Raw genomic sequence first — 19,932 nt, forward strand, 5'->3', positions numbered from 1 at the left:
CCTCGCAGAAATGCTAGGGTGCCTAAACATGAGCAGCAAGGCTGCTCCGACACACTGTAATTACAGATTAATCGAATCTGCTGGAGTGTGGCAATTACTGCGCTCCAACAGATTCCAGTCTCTCACGTATAAATGTCCCCATGCTCAAAAGTAGAGGCGAAGCACTTTAACTAAAGCTCATTCGACAGGGATGCTGATGGGAGACGCTCTGGCACTTTAAGTAGAGCAGCTCTTGGAGCACCCCTCCTCCCGGAGCGTGTATAAACACCCCTGGATTCTCATACTAAGGTATAGCATTATTGGCCCATACATCTTCTTGGATGGACTACACTAAATCCACTTCCAGAAATGTAATTTGCTATATGAAACTTAAAAAGAGCTAAATATTCATAATTCTTAGTAGCAGGTGCCTCTTCCCTCCTCCAAGAGAAGTGTCTAAAAGTACAACCCTCTTTTCTTCTCTCATTCAAGGTTTGTTTCCCATTTGTTTCCCCTTAGTCTTAGACTGATATTAAGTTTAAATATCTACCTTGGAAGATATGGCCATTCCCTTTTGAAACTGGAAACATTATTTTTAATTTCCAGGGACAGCAACATTAAGAATTAAAATCAACAAAATACCCCACCCTTCATAAACTTCCCAGCCCTCTTGAAAAATCCAGCAGCTGCCTAAAAGGCAAACAGTGCCCCAATAATACAGAGACATTGCTGCCAGAAAATGTCATTTCTAAAACTGTTGATCATTAGCTAAGCACCATAGATCAGGATCTTCTTAACCAGCAGCACTAGAATAACTTGAGACGATGGCTAAAGCCAGGGAACACCATTTTTCCTATAATTACTGCATAATGAAACTAATTTCTTTTCACCCTGGATGCCTTTCACCTCTTGCCAGCAGCGTTAGTACAGAATATGGATGTTATAATGAGGGTAGTAAGAACAGAAAGTGTTTTAAGATTTGAAGCCTGACTATTTAATGGGGTTCATCCATAGTATTAATTATACTGCATACTATACAACTGCTTTTTACCAATTCAAAGGACATACTTGCCTACTCTGGTCAGTAGTATGATACTGCAGTGAAAATACTTAGGCCCCTTTATATACACTTTCTTTTCTTGAATCATTACATACTTTATAACCAAAATATAGTAATGCAGCTGTCACTCAGTTTAGGAGACTTCTAAAAATAATGCATTGGTCCTGTATAGTGCTTCACACACTCCTTAGAAAGAGGGTTGACTGATGAAGCATTCAAGAGAATTAGACTGACACGCAGAGCTAATTACTGCTGTTGTGTGCGGGGCTGTCTGCACTTCAGTCAGAGGTGTGATTGCAGCACAGGTGGGCATTCCCTTCCTAGCTTGCACCAACCTGGCAACAGCATGACTCCAGCGTGGGCTATGCAAGCTTGCTGAGGACACTGGCAGCACAGGGTTTGGTAGGCCACACTGAAGTCTGTATTGGTGCATATTCACTGACACACTTACCTGTAATGTCTAGATTAAAGCTAGCAAGGGTATGCCTATGTTTGCTGCAGTCCCAATTCTCATTGCAATGTAGACATGTTGGAGCTGGGCAGAGGAGGGAACTCATAGCTGGTGAAGGGTTTGGAGATTCCCAAATCTGGCTTTGCTTTTCATTGGAAAATTCAAGCCAAAAATTAAAAAATCTTTCCAATCAACTGAAATATTTCAACTCTGACTAGATATTGCTGAGTTGTCTGAACTTTTGAAAATGTTGCCTTCAAAATAATTTTGGCAAAATCTATGCAGTTTTGCAAATCTCTTCCATGTTGACAAATCTGCATTTCCAGCAAAAAAAAGATTTCTAGTGAAGTTCCCCAGCCCGTCTGCGATTCCCTGCATCTAAAATCACTGCACGCAACTCCTGCCCTCTTATTTTCCTCTCCATTCCCATTGTTTTCACAGAAAATAAAACTGAATTAAAAAAAACATAACCCTTTGGTTATTTTAATCTGCATATCCTTTAAAGCAGGGATGTCCAACATACAGCTTGTGGGTCAGATCCTGCCCATGGACCACTCTACCTGACCTGCCAATGGATGTTGGTGTTGTGGCCAGGGAGAACAGCCCGTTCTCATAATACTGCAGAATCCGAGGTTCTCAGGGGCCCCGGTGGATGTGGCCATCTGCAGGAAGGCCAAGGAAGACCAAGACCAGGAAGACCCTGCATGCCAAACCAAGAGTTGCCTCATGCCCTGTGCCACAGCAGCAGCTCTAGCTCTGGCACAGGACAGAAAGCAGGAGCTAGAGCTGCTGCCCCAGGACAGAGCTGGAGCTGTTACCACAACACCACAACCACCACCCCATTCACCGGGCTGGATCCAGCCCACAAGGAGCACCTCAGGCCAGATTCAAGCCCAGGTCTAAGATGAGCTTGACACTCCTGCTTTAAGGCTACCCTAGGAAAGCCCCTCACCCATACTCACGCTAAAATGAGTCCAGAGGATGTATAATCATTTCTGCCCCCATAATTGTATACAATTGCCCAGCACCTCCTGTCCCAGGAGTGGTGTCTTCTACTGATGAAAAGCAGCCTTTTAGGTATAAATGCTGCCTTATTTAAGTCCATGATAATCTAGGTTCAAGTGGAAAAAACAATACTAGATTAAACCAAAGTCTGGAGAGAATATCAGTAAGGTATAACACACCAGCACCAAACCACTTCTCATTCAGAGCCTTGGCCTCCTCCTCACTGGGACTTGGGCTCCTAAATCACCTAAGTATGGCAAACATCTTCATATACAGTACATGTAATGACATTTCTGGCCACACTAATCCCCCAAACTGGTATCTTGAAGAAACAGAATGAGTGACCTTGGGAAGACCTTGCCTATAGTCTTGGACCTGTTGAAAACATTTTCTGAATACTTGGAGAGGAAACTTATGCAGGAGCATTGCAGACTTTCAGTGATAATTGAAGGGAAGAGTCATGAACAGCCTTTTGAGCCACAATCAGTTTCGTACTGAATGTATTCTCCATATGCCTGGAGCCAAAGGATGTGTCATCCCTATTAGAGACTGGGTGAGTTTACAGAGACCGCCCCCAGAGAAGAAAAGAGGCTACAAGCAATTATCCTCACATTATTAATATACTGCAAGAGGATGAAAGACAGACTGCAGAGTGAGGAAAAGCTACAATGTGAGGATGTCACCTTTAAGATTTATACTGACATTAAATTGTGAAGGTCACAAATAAAAAGAGAAGAGAAGAGAATGAGCTGTTGCTTTCAAGCAGCTAAGTGAAGAAAGACTTACACGGGGTAAAAACAATTGAATTCTGCTTTGAAAGTGGAGATGGGTATAAACACACATTCAAACCCACCCCTGATACTTTTGTTCCTGTGGCATGAAGAAGGACTCACCACATCAGGTCTAGAAACGCATCTGCTCTCTCTCTGCTGCTTCAACTCAAGATAAAATCTATCACTGATAGTCGGGTTTGCGATATGCCTGTAAGGTCCCAAGCCGATAGACAAGGAGACATTTTCAAACCAATATGAATACTCATCTTCCAAACACTTAGGCAAGATAAGGAGCTGGACCTGGTACTCTGCTGTGCAGAGCACAGCAGGGATTCAGAGTAGTCTCAGCATAAAAGTGAGAACAGCTGCTGTGTGCGCACACATAGTTCACACAAAACCTTCAGCGTGTCAGTGAAGTGCTTAGCTAAATGCGCCCTTCCTCAGCTTTACCTTTGTAGTAGGTAGAAGTAGCTTGCAGGCCCCACAGTGGAAACATAGCAGAATTGAGGTAGGGCAGCCTGAAGCATCACCTTGGGGGATACAAAAAGAGCTCCTAGTGAAGGTGGCAACTGGCCGCACTGCACTTTGCACTGCCACTGTCCAAGGTACAGAGCTGCCTCTGTAGTAGTGCTTTCACTGACACTGGCCTAGTACCATAATACAAGGAAACAATTTTTTCTTTTGTAGTAGAATATTTGCAAAAACTCAGCCCCTTTGATGTGCAGAATCAAGCTTCACAATTATTTTTGCTTGGTAGAATGATGCCGCCCCCATTGTACAGATGAGCATGTTGAGGCAGGCCATTTAAGGCTTGCCCAGAAGCTAAAAGGGTGCATGCATCAGAAACAGGAATTCCCAGCTCCCACATCTGATATTACATGTAATCCAGTACTTCTGAGCAGGTTGCCATGATGTTCCCACTTCATTACACTTTTGCACTGAACTGCCATTTTGCACAAAACCTAGTTCTGGTGCCAAACTACACTCAGTTCCACCCAATCCACAGTCATCCTGCTGCAGACAAAATACAAAGAGAAATTCCTCCCATGTTGGTGTTGTGCTGTGAGGGCAAACTAATCTATAATAGCACCAGATGAGGTAAGCTGTCACCTACAAAAGCTTCTGCCTTCTGCCCAACCTATAGTAAGAAGCCTATAACCAAGTCTATAATGAAGAGACAGGGAAGCATATAGAAATACCTCTCATAGAGCAGAGAACCATTGAGTGTAAACTTAAATCTTCACCCTTCCACAGGCCAAGGAGAGTGGATTATGAGGGCTGCATGCTTCTACCGTTCCCAGGAAGAGGAGCAGGAAGGTGACAAACTGTAAAAGCACTAAAGAAGGGGACAGGGGTCAAATCCTAGTTTGGGAGCACTGGAGTTTAATGATGAACAAAAACAAGCCCCTTCACAGGTAGATTTTTCTCTTTGGGGGTGGGGTACTAGCCAGGGCCATGCACATTTAGAAGTTTTATTAAATTATTGAAAGCAATGTGCTCAGTGGACAGTAAATGAGGAGACATGTCAGGCATGTCACAGTCTCGTGCTCTCAAGAGGCTGCCAGGTAAGGAGCTCCATCACGGGGTGCAGGCAGTGAATCCCTAGAAGCTGGGTGGTGGCAAGGCCCACGTACCCTCTCAGAGAAGGCTCCAAGTAGGCAAGCTCAATTACTGCAGTTTTATGTACTAATTACCAGCACACATTTTCTGAGGTCATTGGAAATAGCTCATAAACTTCAAAGTACTGGTCAAAACCCAATAAATCCTATCCCCTGTCAGGAGCAGGTCAGATTCCTAGCACAGATGGGGCTTAAGGGCAGGTACCGCAGCACAGCTGGAACTTCTTGGTGGCACGGACAGGACACCGATTTCCACTGACGCTGTAACTTACTGTGTCAGTCACAATGCTATCTGGGTCACTGCTACAAGGTTATGCAGCATCAGTGCTAGTGGCATTAGCCCTTAGTGCTAGAGAACTTCCCTTCTGGTGGCTCACGCGGCACCTCGTTAGAGGCAGTTCTAATAACTAGACATGTTGTTAGAGCACAGTGCTTAGCTCAGATGAAGCTTCAGCCCAGGTCCCAGGAGTGACACTAAAGCCATCTAGGATCAGTAGCTTAATTAACTGTGGCTCTGGCTGTTCTACATTCAGAGCCGGGGACTGCCACAGCTGCTAGTCCGTCTTTGGCAGTGAAGCTATCAAATTTGCTATCCCCGTCTCTTCTCCCTTCATTTGCCTCAGTAGCTAGTTGTGGGGAGACCGAATAGACCTGCGTTTTAACCTGTTCCCTCCCACAGTCCAATGTAGGTCATGCACAAGCTGCTGCTACTAAATCCCCAATAAAGCCATGAAGACTTTGGAGCCTGAGGGAAGTGTTGCTCCTGCCACTGTTTCCATAGCACTGCCAAAGCCTTTAGGCTGAAGCCCTGCTGTGAGTGCTCTCTTCCAGCTCTCAGAAAATAAACTTGCTTTGAGGCCTCTGTGGTTATTGTTTCCTATCCCTTCAATTCTGCCTTGCACCATATCCTTTTCCCTGTTTTGTCTCCATTTCTCCCATCACCAGTAGAATTATTGGCAGTTCACTGACTCGAACCCATAGTAAGGACCATACTCTGAGGTTCTGCAAGCCCGTAGGTGGAGATAGTCCTGCACGGAGAAGTTTAAAACAATCTAAGCAGATTATTAGGCCTAAGGGAAGAAATAAGAAGCCTCCCAAGTCTCTCACCCCCTCCCACTATACAACTCCCTTCTCCCAGCATGTAAGATGAGCTGTATGGTGAGAAAGCAAAGCAAAAGGAAACGAAGTAAAAATGGAGAGATGGAGGGAGCAGATTTTTGCACTTACTGCATTTCTGGGAATATTTCTCAAAAGCCTTCTCCCAAGATACCCATGCGACCTCTCCCCCAGCAAGTCTGAGCACTGCTGAACAGGGGATTGCAAATGAGCTTGTAAAAATACACTAATGCCAGCAAAAAATACCTGGTGACCTAACAACCCTCCCCCAGGAGAATGGAGTCTGATTTGTGCTAAGCAAAAAAATGTTCTTTTAAGCACAAAATATTTTGCACTTGAAGTGGTAAATGAACAGGCGCTTGAGAAAGTGACCTCCTGCCAACCTCCATGGCATCAAAATGTTAAAGGGTGTAAAGCCCAGGCATGTACATCCAGGTATGATTAACACAGAAGTACAAGTCAAAGAGAAACAAGTTAGTTAAAAGAGCAGCCAGTTTTTCTTGTATCTGACTCCTTTTCTTTCAAGAAGATTTTACCTTTTTTTTTTTAAAAAGAAAAAAAAAGAAAGAAAGCAGCAGCAGCATGTCATTCTCCCCTTTCCTTTCTTGCAAAAAGCTGTCCCTCCCAGATATGGCAACTGTATCAACATATTGCTGGAGAGAATAAGGGCATGATATTTCCCTCCTTTGATATGAAAAAAAAGATTAAAGTAATAAAGAACTAAGACAGTGGAGACATAGGGAGAGCAGAATTTATACAAAACAAAAAGTGGAGCTAACTTTATTTTACTATAATATTCCATGAAGCAACAGTGGCATCCAGTGGTATATTTCCATAAGAAAATATTGTCAAAGAATTTTACTAACCCTGCCTTCCATTATCCTTGTTTTCAAAAAAGATTTCCAGAACAGTTTTTCTGTCATATACTTGCAGTGTTGTAGGCACAACCATTAGCACCCAGTAAGAGGAATATATATGAAAAGTCCACATCTGAGTCTACCCGCTAATTAAAAGGCAATTTGCCCCATTTTCACAAACATTTGGTCCAATAACAATTAGCGTGCTTTCAAAATTATCCTCAAAAAAATCTGGAGAGCTTTGTGGATCAACTTTGAAACTGATATGACATCTGGGCAGTGTTAGATATGAGCATCTTTTGAGTTATTTATTTAATTTTGGAAATGTAAATGATAAATTTGCCCTTATGTCCACAAGAGGGCAGCAGATACATTATTCTGCGCTGTTCAGGCTCTCCTACTGTCCTGTGTGAGTGTTTGTTCATTTTTGTTTCATGTGGTGTAAGTAAATGGACTCTGTTACTGAGAATATTTAACTGCCCGTGCAAAAATAGGCTTTTTAGAATCACATGCAAGTAAGCATGTCACTTTATCTGCCATTTTATCACTGCCGAAATGGGGAAGAACATAAATAAGCACTGCTAGCCTTACAGAAGGATTCTTAGCTTTTCATGCTATGCCTCGCACTTGGAGTAAGAGAACAGCCTGAAAATTGTCAGTGATAAAAAAAGAAAGCCTCAGTGCCATCACTAGATAGTAAGTGGGTAAAATTTGATAGAGCTATCATCATTATTAGAGTGAGAGAGGGAACAGTGTGTAGTGATTGAAGTACAGAACTGAGAACAGGGAATCACAGGTCCTGCTACTATCTTAGCCAGTAACCCACTCTGTGTCTTGGGTAGGACAATCAATTAATTCCTATCCCTCAGTTCCCTTAACTATAGGATGATAATTCCTCCCTTATAGGCACTGAAGCTTCATTAATGTTTGCAAAGCACTTTGAAAGCCTTAGATTAAAGGCACTGTCAAACAGCAAAGTATTAATGTCAGCCAGCTATACAATGAAAGAAGGAAATTGTTTATTAAATAAGGGGGCATACAAATTAATTCTATATGCAGCTCTTCTGCCAGAGGCAAATAGCAGTAAAAAGGACCAGGTTCAATAAAATATGATTTTTAGATCAGATCTGTAGGTAACTTTTGAAATGAAGATGTTGCTTTATTCCAACTTAGAACTGCGTTCACACTTACAGATTCTGTGAAGTTAAAACTAAAGCTGCCAATGCCCTTTAACCATCTTTCTTCCCCACCCAGCCACCCCAGAGGTACCTGTACAAACCTGATTACCCAGTTACCTTCCATTTGGAAACCTGGTTATGCCTGGGAAAGATACAGCATTTCATTAAGAAGAAATTGATGCTTGGTGTGCATCTTATTTCTGCATGTAATTTTACTGATTTTGAACCCATCTGGTTAAAATGGTAACAGCCTACAGGTGGATGCAGTTATGCTATAGAATTGTCTTGTATCCCACCTCCATGTGGAAAATATTGATAACTTCCTCTATATTAGGGGATCTATCATTTTAACTGTACAGGCACCACTGTATACATGAAATGCTGTGAGCTATTGCGGACTCCAAAGGTGATGTTTTTTTACTTCATCTAAGCTGAAGTTGGGGGGGGGGGAAAAACACACTCTTTATTAACATAGATGACTCTACCAGCAAAGACACTGGAGCAGTCAAACCTGGTTGAGATGCCTTTCTAGGTAAAACAGCTGTATAGCTTAAACCCTAAGTAGAATAAACTATGCTAGCAAAGCTTATTTGGTTGGGGATTTAAGCTACATCAGCAAATAAACTCTTCTACCTAGAAAGGCATCCCAACTAGGCAAAAGTTAGAAGAGCTCTGGTAGCAAATCCATTTTAAGCAAAGGCAACCCTCATGTCCTTACTCTCTGAGGTCTCAGAACAGCACCCACTGCATTTAAACCTCACTCATGAACCTAGTTTGACACTGCAGCAGTGAAGTCGACTCAAGGACAGGGGTGAATGGTTGTGGACTAAAAGCAAATACCTGTTCTGTTGAAGTCTGCTCTACTAACAGATCTAACACCACCTAACCAGGCCTGTCCCAGTCCAATGCAGGCAGCTCTAAGGAAACCTTGAATCTGTTTCCTCACCTGGAGTTTCTGTCCCTGGTGGGCAGTATGAGCAACACAAACACTTCTTCTAGCTTAGCTTATCTACCCTGGGTTCAGCTGCCCAGCCCAGACTCTCTGCCAATCAGATCAAGGGGACTTCCTTTCCTCCTGGCAATGTTCTTATTTTCCCACAGCTAATTTAACAAGAAAGCCCAAAATAAAGTTTATGAAACCACACTGAAACATATGATTATCCAGATATAGCCTGCCAGTCACTCTCTAGCCCTTTTATTCTGCTGCAGGATGAGCCAGCAAACTTCTGCTCCCTGTAAGCTCATCTTGTCCCAACCCAATCATCAGGACATTCAGCAGTAGACTCCAAACCTTGAACTGCAAGGACAAAATCCAATCTAGGAAAAAAACAGAGATAAAAATCCTACTTGAATATTCATTTTCAGTTACCTCTCTTTTAAATCATACCAAGGCAGGTAGAGACAGCTCTCCTAAAAGCAGATTCTCAGGCAGGAGCAAGCTTCCTGCTCTGTACTGCAGGATGAGCCCATGAGCAGAAGCTCTCCTTGTCTCTAGCAAACAAAAAGACTGATCACCCAGTTACATCCACATCTATGTTACCAGAGCACCTAGACTTGGGCCCCCTGGGTCAGACATAGTCCCCTTACAAAAGGCAGGTTTCACTCTGAGGACCATAACACTCATTCAGACAAGACCTGGAGCTTGCGGGGAAGGAAGGATTATCCTCCCCATATTACTAAATGGGAAGAGATTAAGTAACATAGCCATGGTCATGCAGCAAACCTTTGGCAGAGCAGAGAATCAATCCCAGATTTCCAACTCCAAGGACCTGCTTTCCTTGATAGCTTTTACCCATGTACCTGCTTAGGTGCCAACTCCTAGGAATTGGGGTACTGCGGGGACTTCAGGAAGAATGCCAGCGAGCAGTTGTCTGCTTTGTGTCCAGGGCACTTATGATGCAATTTACAGTAGACACTAGGTTTTTCCTAAACTCTTCCAGATCTGGGAGCAACCTGCTCTCAGAGCAAGGAGGCAAAGTCACGACAGAGATATTGAGGGGAGAAAATGGCTCCCTTACAACACTGCTCCCAGCCTAAACCAGGCTCTGCCCCACCAGCCGCCATCCCTCTCACTCCTCCTCCCCACACACAACCCATCTTCTAGAGCCCCCCCCTCCAGTGACACCCCCTCTCCAGTCCCAAACCCTGCTGCCCAACAAAACCCCAGCTTCTGAGGTACGTGAGGAACTGCTTTCTGCCTCCCCCACATATGCCAACCAGGGGAACCCACAGAGGAGATCAGCAACACAACTCCTGTATTTTGTTTCTTGGCAAACAGTCAAACTCCTTATGGGAGCATCAGATTATCAACAAACAGGCAAAAACTTGCTGAGAATGGAGTCTACCTCCTGAAACACCTGACACACCACTTTACTTGCTTTTATCATAGACTATTTTCTAGAAACTAAAAATTTAAAGAAATGTAAAATAGACAAAACGCACAAAAGAGAAGTACAAGGCTATCAAACACTCCTACATCTCCTAGACACTTCCAAAAGTCCAACTGATCTCAACAGAATGGGAAAGGGACTTACCAGATGTGGGTGTCAGTTGTATGAGAGACCATAATTTGACCCATATTAAATCATAGGATAATGCAATCTCCAACAGCAGAAGGTGATGACATGGAAAACCTCAGTGACAGGGAATGACCAATGTCAGATGGAGGAAAAGCATCACAATGATCTCATTAGAGACTTCATAGTCTTAGAGTCTTTTAAGAAATTATATGAAGCTTGTTCTTTTTTCACTAGGGGCCTCTGCTTCTTCTTGGCCAAGATGGTCATCTCCCCCAAGTACTGAACATAGCAATTTGTAAAGGCTTCATACTTTTGGAATGTGTTCCCACAGCATAGATTTACCATTCAAAATCAGTTCACTAGCAGTGATCTTGGCTTCAAGCCTACTGTGGTTTCAGGGGGCGTTTTGTTGACATAAGGACTACAAGATTATTTGAAGAGTTTGCAGATGCTAACCAAGGGACAAATGTTCTCTTTCCGCCTCTCCCTCCCAACGGACTCCTCCCCTTTTCTCTTTTCATCCTCCCTTTCTCCATCAGACCAGGATATTACTGTACTAATTGCAGGCATGAGCACTGATGAGATTATTAACATGTTCTCTCTGTATATATTTAAGGCATATTTCTGTATATCCACACACTTCACATTCAGTCAGGTGAGAAGCATAAATGAAACACTTGTAAGCTAAGGTAGCAGTAAATGAGTGCCAGAATCAGCTTGTTCAATAGGCAGCATCCCTTCTTCTGAGGTTATTTCTGTACTGCAGACTTCTGTGTTTTGTACAGAATCCAAGCATTAAACAAGCTAACTGATACTAAAGCAGTGCAGCCAGCATAGAGCTCTGTGCATTAGATGATAGTAATGGCATTTTTCTTTCTTTGAACTGAAGTCCTGATAGCTTTACTTTCTACAGAAATAAGTACTGATGCTAGCTCTGATCAGATTGTATTTCCTCCTTTATTTCCAATGCACTTATAAATTACAGTAGACTGTAGCTTTTACCTACAAGTTGTAGGACTACAGTCTGTTTCCTATCTGCTGCTCAGCACATACTCTAGATTGGTGTTCTGCGGCTTAATATTTTGAGATCCTTGGAACAAAAGCCACTGTAAAAATGTTATTTAGCAACATATTTTCCCTCTACTCATTAGGACTGTATCTTCAACCATTCAGTATGGATTGGGGTGGAAGGAGACTGAAAATGCTCACGCACATACTTCGCTGCTTAAGTACTGAGCTTCCCACTTGTAACTGCCACTTCAAATTTTGCGAAATATCCCGTTGTTATTTGCAGACCTCCTGTTTCCTGGAAAGATCATCTTTCCACCAGATGTCACACTTCCCTCTTATTTCTTGCCCACTCCTTTACCTTTGTAACTTCAGATCCCATTCACAGAATACAAAGGATGTTTCTAGCCATTCTGATTTTTGTCTCTTACTGCATGCTTCCACAATCAGAACTTGGATATCAGTCACTCAAATTTGGTACTGATAATAAGCCTTAACATGGATACTAGAAGGTAGTTTTATACTGCATACTTACATCCCAGGCTGTATTTAAATAGCAGCTCTTAAAACATCACTCAGAAAAGCAATTTCATATTGCCAGCATCATAAAGTACTAAACATGCAGCTACAGAACAAGTCATGGGAATAAATATGTAAGTTTTGCTTCATTAGACAGCTTGTTTCCAAGGTTCCTTGTCTGCAAGTGTGAATGGGTAATTAGAACAGCTGAAATCTCTTCCCTTAAAGGTTTTCATCTCCTGATATGCTGTAATTGAGAATGGCCACATGTCTTGGTGGCTTTATCTTTCAACCATACCCAGCTAATTGTTACTCCATAGAAGGAAGACTCGTAGTTAATAATAACTGAATAACTAAAGTAAGGACCCGAGGAAAAATGATCAAACATGTGCCTAAAATCTGGTACTTAAATCCATACGTAAACACCAAAATAAGTGGCATGATTTTCAGAAAGTGAGAGAAAATTAAGTAATTTGAAATCAATGGAGGTGTTTGCATGCCTGTGCAATAGCTCAGGATTGGATCCAATATAGCCATCGTCCTGCACAGGATGGAGTTTATGCACATCACTGTCAAAATCTTTTCAAGCTTTTCCTGCACAAGTTTGCCATCAAGATATTAGCAGCAGCCACCTGAAGAGCTTGCAAACAGCCTTTCCCCATTTTGATAAGAACAGGTTGAATATCATGCTAAGAATCAATCAATGGGAAGCAATAATTTTAACATACATAATCCTACAACATTGCATCAGAGATGCAATAAACATGGTATAGTATTATACTCCAAAGGTTTATAGTTTCTAACTTTATATGTTATCCTTCCTGTCCTTTGACAATGACCTATTTTTAGACACACATCACACTGACTGGGCATGTCATTTGATAGAATACCATCCTGAAGATTCAAATCTGTCATAAATAAATATGAAAGACAAACTGGTACATACAGGTTGCCTTTGAGACCTGCTTTCAAGTCCATTCTGGAAGGCAGTGAATGAAAATCATTTCAAATGAACGTCTGCTGGTCTCTGCCATGTTTCTTCTGTAAGCAGTGCACATCACAAAGCAGCTGAGCGTTTCCAAACAGACAGCTCAAAGAAGGTACAGAATGAAGAAGAAAGCAACAAACCTTCCCCTAGCCCACATGCCAGCACCTTGCCACCTTCTCCTCGCCTTCCTCAGAGATTGAGGTTGCATCCAAGAGCTGGAAAGGTTCTGGGATTTAGCTATTTTCTCATTAGTCTCTTCTCCTGCTGCAGAATTAGTTAAGCTAGTTACTGGTACCAAAGGCAAGACCAGCTACATGATACAAAGTATATTTTATTTTTTATTATAAATACAGAGCAGACTTTATTTCACCACATAACAAATAATCACCTAGCAACACTGAGGAAAACCTCCTAACAAAATGACTCCTGCAGGTATTGGCTGTTTACTCCCATGTAGGACTTATGTTTCTACCTTGCTAGATGACATCAAGGCCATATTGCCAGAGGCACTGGGAGTTTTGACCTCTAAAAGGCAATCTTCTCACTCTCTGTTCAAAAATGTAGCATTTTTTTCATATTGAAGGCTTTTCTCTCATATCGGTAGGTATCAGGTCTATAAATAACATACCAAAACCTCCAACATAATACAACTAAAGTTAATGACAGTTTTGTGATTAACACTGTAAATATTTACAAATTAAAAAGTTATCACTACATTACCATGACTGCCAGCTCATGAGAAAAATACACAAGCTGAATTCCATCACTGAACGTAGTAGGGATGCCCAGAAGGGGAAACTAGATCAGAAGTTGGCTCAGGTGGCGCAGAAATTTAGGATAGCAGACACCCTCTAGATCAGGAGTGGGCAACCTGTGACGGGCAACCCGTGTTTGGTATGCAGCAAATCGGAGAGGGAGAAAGGAACACAGTGGCACATAGGGCAGGGAGCGCAGGGAATGAAGCAGTTGCAGATGTGGGGGAAGGGATCAAGGTGACACTTGTGGAGGGTGCAGGGCTTATTTTACCAAAGAGTTGTCTGCAGCTGCTCTAAATCATCAAATCTATCCCTAAGCACAATGTTTACAGTCTCTTTTACTAATCTACTACTACTTAGTGATGATGAATTAGACTTCACCTGATACTGTTCTCAGATTATTTACTAGAGGCAAGTTTTCTTTCTACCAAGTTAAACTTCAGGATATTTTCAGTATTGACCTGACCCTGGGGGAAAATGGTTCTAATCTTAGAAAAGTTTTTGCATAAGAGATTGAAAAGGTACTCTAGAAGCAGTTTTTTTATTTTAACAGACATGACTGGCTTGTTCTAATATTTTATTAAACACATTAATCCTTTTCCTTAGGGGGAGTCAAATGGACCAAGCAAGTTAATATTTTAATAGCATCTCCCAATACTTTTCTTTTGTATCCACAACTACCAATGAGTTTTTGTTCTAGACTATTACCGACGTCTATCCATACCCCGCTCCTCAGCAACAATACTTTTATTTTTGCACTGCAAGGATTAGATGAAATCCTTAGCCAAAAAGCAACTTTTCTGCATAGAAGCTGATGAAACCCAGGCCTCCTGGAACTTAACAAATTACAATGGGTTTTTCAGAGGTAAAACTGTGCCTTGCTCACGTGGCAATAAGAGAATGAACAGACTGGCCTTGCCAAGGAAGGTTATAATTTCTACCAAATACAACCTTCATAGCATAGTAAGTTTGATAAAGTGTTTTTATGGGGCGCTGCCACTGGTCATCTTAAGTATCTAGGCAGCAAGTACAATATTAGTATAAGTGTAATATATCCAAAATGGATTCAGCTTTACCATACAAGGATTTGAGTGCTTAAATGCAGATCTCCCCATAAAAGTGCACTAGCCCAAAGTCACAAGGATCTTGTTAAACTTTTTTGCCTTGACAGCACTGCTTAAGTTTATAGTATAATTCTGGAGTAGATCCTAGGGCCAGTATTCATGTAGCTGCTTAAATAAAGACATTTTCCTCTGTACTAAATAGCAATTCATCCTGCTAGTACAAGTCTTCCTCATTCTAAAATTTTAAATAAACTTTTTTCAAGGAATATAATAATTTAGTTTATATCTCAGGAAGGGAATTACAGGTTTATTATCTGAACAAATTTATAACAGAAGGAGCATGCCAAAGTGGAGAGAAGGGATTTTTTTGGAGGTGCAGAAATTTTGACTGGGTGAGCGATGGCATTGTCTTCTTTTTCTGAAACAAAAATATCCCAAATGTTTTAATTAAAGTGTTTCTGATGTGTGTGTGTACCACATGTGTGTTTTGGAAACATTTCCTTTTTTCTTTTAGTTTTTAATCCTTTATCTTCCAAAGAGGGGAGAGGTAGGGAAGCATTATATCACTTATTTATAGCTTGATCAAATTTTTGAAGCCCCTGAAAAAATAGCAACCTGAATTCATGTTTCCAGACACCTGGATTAAAAATCTATTTCTAGGGAGATAAGTATCAGCACTACTTGAAACAGCACTCCTGAGAAATTCAACAGTTGAAAAAGGTATGCCATTGTCGTGGAAACACACACAGAGTACTTTTGGGTCAGGTCAGCAGAAGCTTTTATTCAAAAGAAACTACAGCTGTAGGGGGAGTTCCAAAGTGACATGGATTTCCCAAGCACTTGGAAGGGGTCCCCCCCCCAAGAGCAAAATCAGGAGGCTTATATACTTTTTAACAGTCGCTTACAACTCACGTGATCATATAGTGAAATTAGCATGAAAAGCGGCTATAATATTACTTCATTATTTCTTTGCTGTAATCAGGATGGGAATTATGAGGGAGGTGAGGTTAGTTCACAAACCTCCTTCTTGCACCTGGAAATCTACTTTGTACATACTTTTTTTTTTTGCTACCTTCAAGGCCGCGGTGAGCGAAGCAGTTGCAGAAGAGTTACAAAGAACAAACACTTGCCCTTATCTGTTCTACTGTACAAAGCCAGCAATTCTACACAAAGCGGTTATGTCATCTTATAACTAAAATAATCAAAGTTTAAGGCATATATTTTTTCTGATTCCACACCATACTTTGCAATGCAGTGTGAAACTTGGAGTTTGTTGCTATCAAGGTGGTTGAATTTCTTCAGCTATTAAACATGCTGAATCCAATTCCCAAACACTTTCCTTCCAATCTCACTTCTTAAGGGAAAATAAGGTCCCGTGTTATTAAGCTCAAAATTGAATCAAGTCCAAAGTATTGAAAACCACTGAATATTAGGCCAGCATGTACAACTGAAGTCCCTTTTGCCCTGTTCATAGGTTACTTAGCTTGAGTAACATTACTGTGAAGTGAAATTAGGCTCAGTCATTTCAATGTCCATGATTACCACCTTTTAAACATCCTGCCTCTACTGCATCAGAAATTGTTTTTAGCAATGACCATATTTTTTTTTTTAGCATTAGGCAGATGATTGTATTTGTTGAGGTTAAGCATAAGAACTATTCAACATAACATGCAATACCCAGTAACATTAGGTTAAATCACTTCTGTTTCTACTGTCAATCAGCCATGATTACCTGCATTGCCCAATTTACCACGTGAACTGTGAACGAACCTAACCATGTCACCTGGATACATCCAAGCCTTTATGCAGACTGTAAGTTATAAACGTCTTATTACAACAATTATACCATGACTTGGTTATAAGGTCCCCTGGCAGTTATACTTCTGGTGGGAATGGCACTTTATTCACTGTTCTCTGGCATTTACGTAAGAATCTTCTTCCAGCAGGAGAATCAAGAGCACAAAGTATAGCCAGCCCCACTACATATGTATATATTTTTGCAGCTTGATGGTTCCCCCTGTTTGCAAAACATCTAAATATATATATATATATATATATATATATATATATATATTAGTCAGTGGGGCAGGCTTTACTTCTTGCTCCTGATTCTTCTGCTGAAAGAAGATGCTCACATATATTTGTACCAGGGGAATAAATAAGCATATAGATAGGTGCATATGCAAGAAAGATTATTAATTAACATTACCAGCAAGAATTACATTGCATATTATCTGTACAATGATACTGCTGTATTATTAGCTGTATAGACTCATAGACCCAAAGCATGAAAAGCTAGGACCATGAAGCTTGGATTAAGATGGGACCCATATCAATCCATACAATGATTTTTAATTAATTGAACCCTGAACTGCAAGTTGGCTGCTGAAAATATGAATGAGAACCCAAATGGAATATTTTTTTTTAATGACCATGTCTGTCAATAATAATGAGAAACAAGAGCAGTGTTTCCTACCTCTTGAGAGTCTGCATTTTCCTGGGCAAAAGGTAAACACTGCTTATCATTTGAAGAGTCTGTGTCCTAGTTTATTGTGAGTTGCTATTAACACCACTAGCAATTGTCACAACACGCCAGACCAGCTTGGACAGCTAGCAGATAGCTAAAAACAGACAAGAGCACACCAGCTGAATCTAGAGCTGAGAAAAGGCAGTCTCCAGACTCCTCTCCATGCAGGTGCACCCTCCAAACCACTCACACTCCTCACAGCCTTTAACTGCTCTCCAGGTAAGGGGCTCCGCCTGCTCCGACTAGCGCAGAGCCCCTCTCCCTGCTGTCCGGCCTCGCAGGTCTCCGAGGATCCTTATTCAAAACCAACCCTGGCAGGTCCCCTGGGAGCAGCAGCTGGTTTCCTAGGCAACCACTGGTGGCCTAAAAACATCCCTGCATCATTTACACAGCTGATCGGGGAGCTGGAGGTTACCTCAGTGGGAGAAATAGGGTGAAGGGGTGCTTTGGGCCCAAGAGGGCTTCCTCTTGAACCTGGACAAGGTGCACCTCCACCCAGGGCCACAGAGCTCAGCCAAGATGCAGACCTGTCCCCCCAGCTGCAAGTAGAGAAAACCGGAGAGGCTCCTGCGGCTGCTCTGCACAAGCTGTTTACACACAACAGCAACATGGGGCTCTCCCTTTCTGCCTTGGTGCGCTTCTGCCCCCTTCGCAAACACACCTCTCTTTTAAAGAAAAAAACAAAACAAAGAAAAAGTCCCAATGCCGTCCTGCGTTCTTTCAACCTCAAAGCAGAAGACAGAAAAATGAGAGAGTTTAAACCTTGTGATTCATATAAGATGTTCTTCGTAATGTCCATTAACAATTCAAAGGCAGTATGAAGTCCAAGTTTACTGGTAATTAAACTTTTATTTAAAATACATATATAGCCAATGAAAATGAAACATAAGGCTCACAGTGATTTTGATAAGGACTAAAATCAGTAAGGCTGGCAACTCTCTCATTTACACGGAGGCAAAACCAGTGCGTCAAGACACGTGGGGCTTTGCTGTCGTACTGGAGACAGAACCGTTGAATAACAGAAGGAGAAGAAACCAAAAGAGAGTTCTGTCAACCTGTTTTTTGGAGATTACAGGCCTATATTGAGAGAGGTCCCGATAAAAAGGCTACATTCAGCCTCTAAATTTCCTTCATTCACCCAATTCCTAATAATCCTCCTCAAGCTAAACACAGGAGAAAGTAAAGTCTATTCTATCTCTGGCTAGCGACTCCATCCCTACCACACAGACATAGAGAGGTTCGGAGCTTGTAGCCTTCATTTCCTCATTTGTAACACCTTTTTTTCTTTAGGCAAAGCATTGAAAAGTAGCTTTTTTTAAAACCTGTGTTTTCACAGTTAAAATATACCATGGCTTTAAGGATCCATGTTTGGAGGGGTTAAAAACTAGCTGAATCAAGTGTTTGAAGAGGTCAAAACACAGCTCAGAGAGCCCATTCCCACTGCAACTGAAGTGAATAGAAAATAAAGGTATAATACCAGGCCCTTAAAGCACAAGCCAGCTGTACAGCCCTTGCTTACACCCTTCTCCATGTAGTTGCAACATTAAAGTCAATTGCTCTTGTAGACACTCACCAGATGGAGTAAAAGTTGTACAGTGTACTCCATAGCAAATTTAGAAGAATTATTCCCAATTTACATTGCTTTAACTGAGTGCAGAAAGCAATAGCTTTAATATACAGAGGCTGTGTGTGCATGCATTTGTCTTTACCAACCTGCTGTGATCAAAGTCCACACATTGTGTAGAACCAAAATTCAATGGCTTTTTGAAGCTTGGCTTTATTAACAAACAAAATCAACAACAGCAAAGAAATGCTCACCTCAGGTTTTTCCACAGCTCCTCTCTCCTCCAAAAAATCACTTCCATTTCCCTTCCATCCAGCTGAGCTAAAGAGCCACCTGCTCCAGTGGGTCAGTGGAACCTGCTTAACTCTTTCCCTGCCTGATCAAGCCATTGAGTAGTTTCAAGGAAAATCAGTCTTCCTTGTAACAAGCTGACAAAGGACATCAGATAAGATATGAAGATTTTGTTTTGTAAATTTAAAAGAATGCTGTCTAAACTTAACAAGGAAGAAAAATGTGAGCTAGATCCCAAATCTAAGTGGTAGCAGTAGCATGTTAGAGACATGGTTAGCTGTGTTGATCTGAAGTCTGATAGCATGTTAGAATGAATATTCACCATATACTGTCTGGAGGCTCAAGTCAGAACCAGGTTTCCTTTGTGCAAAATCTTCCTGTTTTTTATACAAAGGCTTTACACAATGGAACGTGGTGATTGTTCAGAAAGTTCAAAATGTATTTTGAAATCAGACACAATAAATGAGCATGAGAAACAAAAGGAGGAAGAGGAGAAGGCATGAAGGATAAAAGTAACAAGGTAACATGACGCAGCTTGATGGTTCCCCCTGGCTGCACAACATCTTGAATGCTTATTGCTATTTATGTATCTTAATAAATAAAATTATCAATTCCTGATTGCCACTTATCGTAGCCATCATTAGCTGGCTGAACTCTTG

At 41.5% G+C, this 19,932-nt stretch overlaps 1 long non-coding RNA gene across 2 annotated transcripts in view; it reads right to left on the reverse strand.

The window, feature by feature from the left end:
* The window catches only part of LOC132243606 (uncharacterized), a 267,778-nt gene extending 248,117 nt beyond the window's left edge, over positions 1–19,661 (reverse strand). Inside the window, exon 1 of one of the 2 annotated variants that reach the window (XR_009455293.1) lies at positions 19,237–19,661. This is a non-coding gene — a long non-coding RNA (uncharacterized LOC132243606). The remainder of the gene's footprint in view (positions 1–19,236) is intronic. The other variant, XR_009455294.1, reaches the window with a different exon arrangement.
* Positions 19,662–19,932: the final 271 nt, after the last annotated feature.

The sequence above is a fragment of the Alligator mississippiensis genome, chromosome 10 (assembly GCF_030867095.1).
Source record: "Alligator mississippiensis isolate rAllMis1 chromosome 10, rAllMis1, whole genome shotgun sequence".
Taxonomy (NCBI): domain Eukaryota; kingdom Metazoa; phylum Chordata; order Crocodylia; family Alligatoridae; genus Alligator; species Alligator mississippiensis.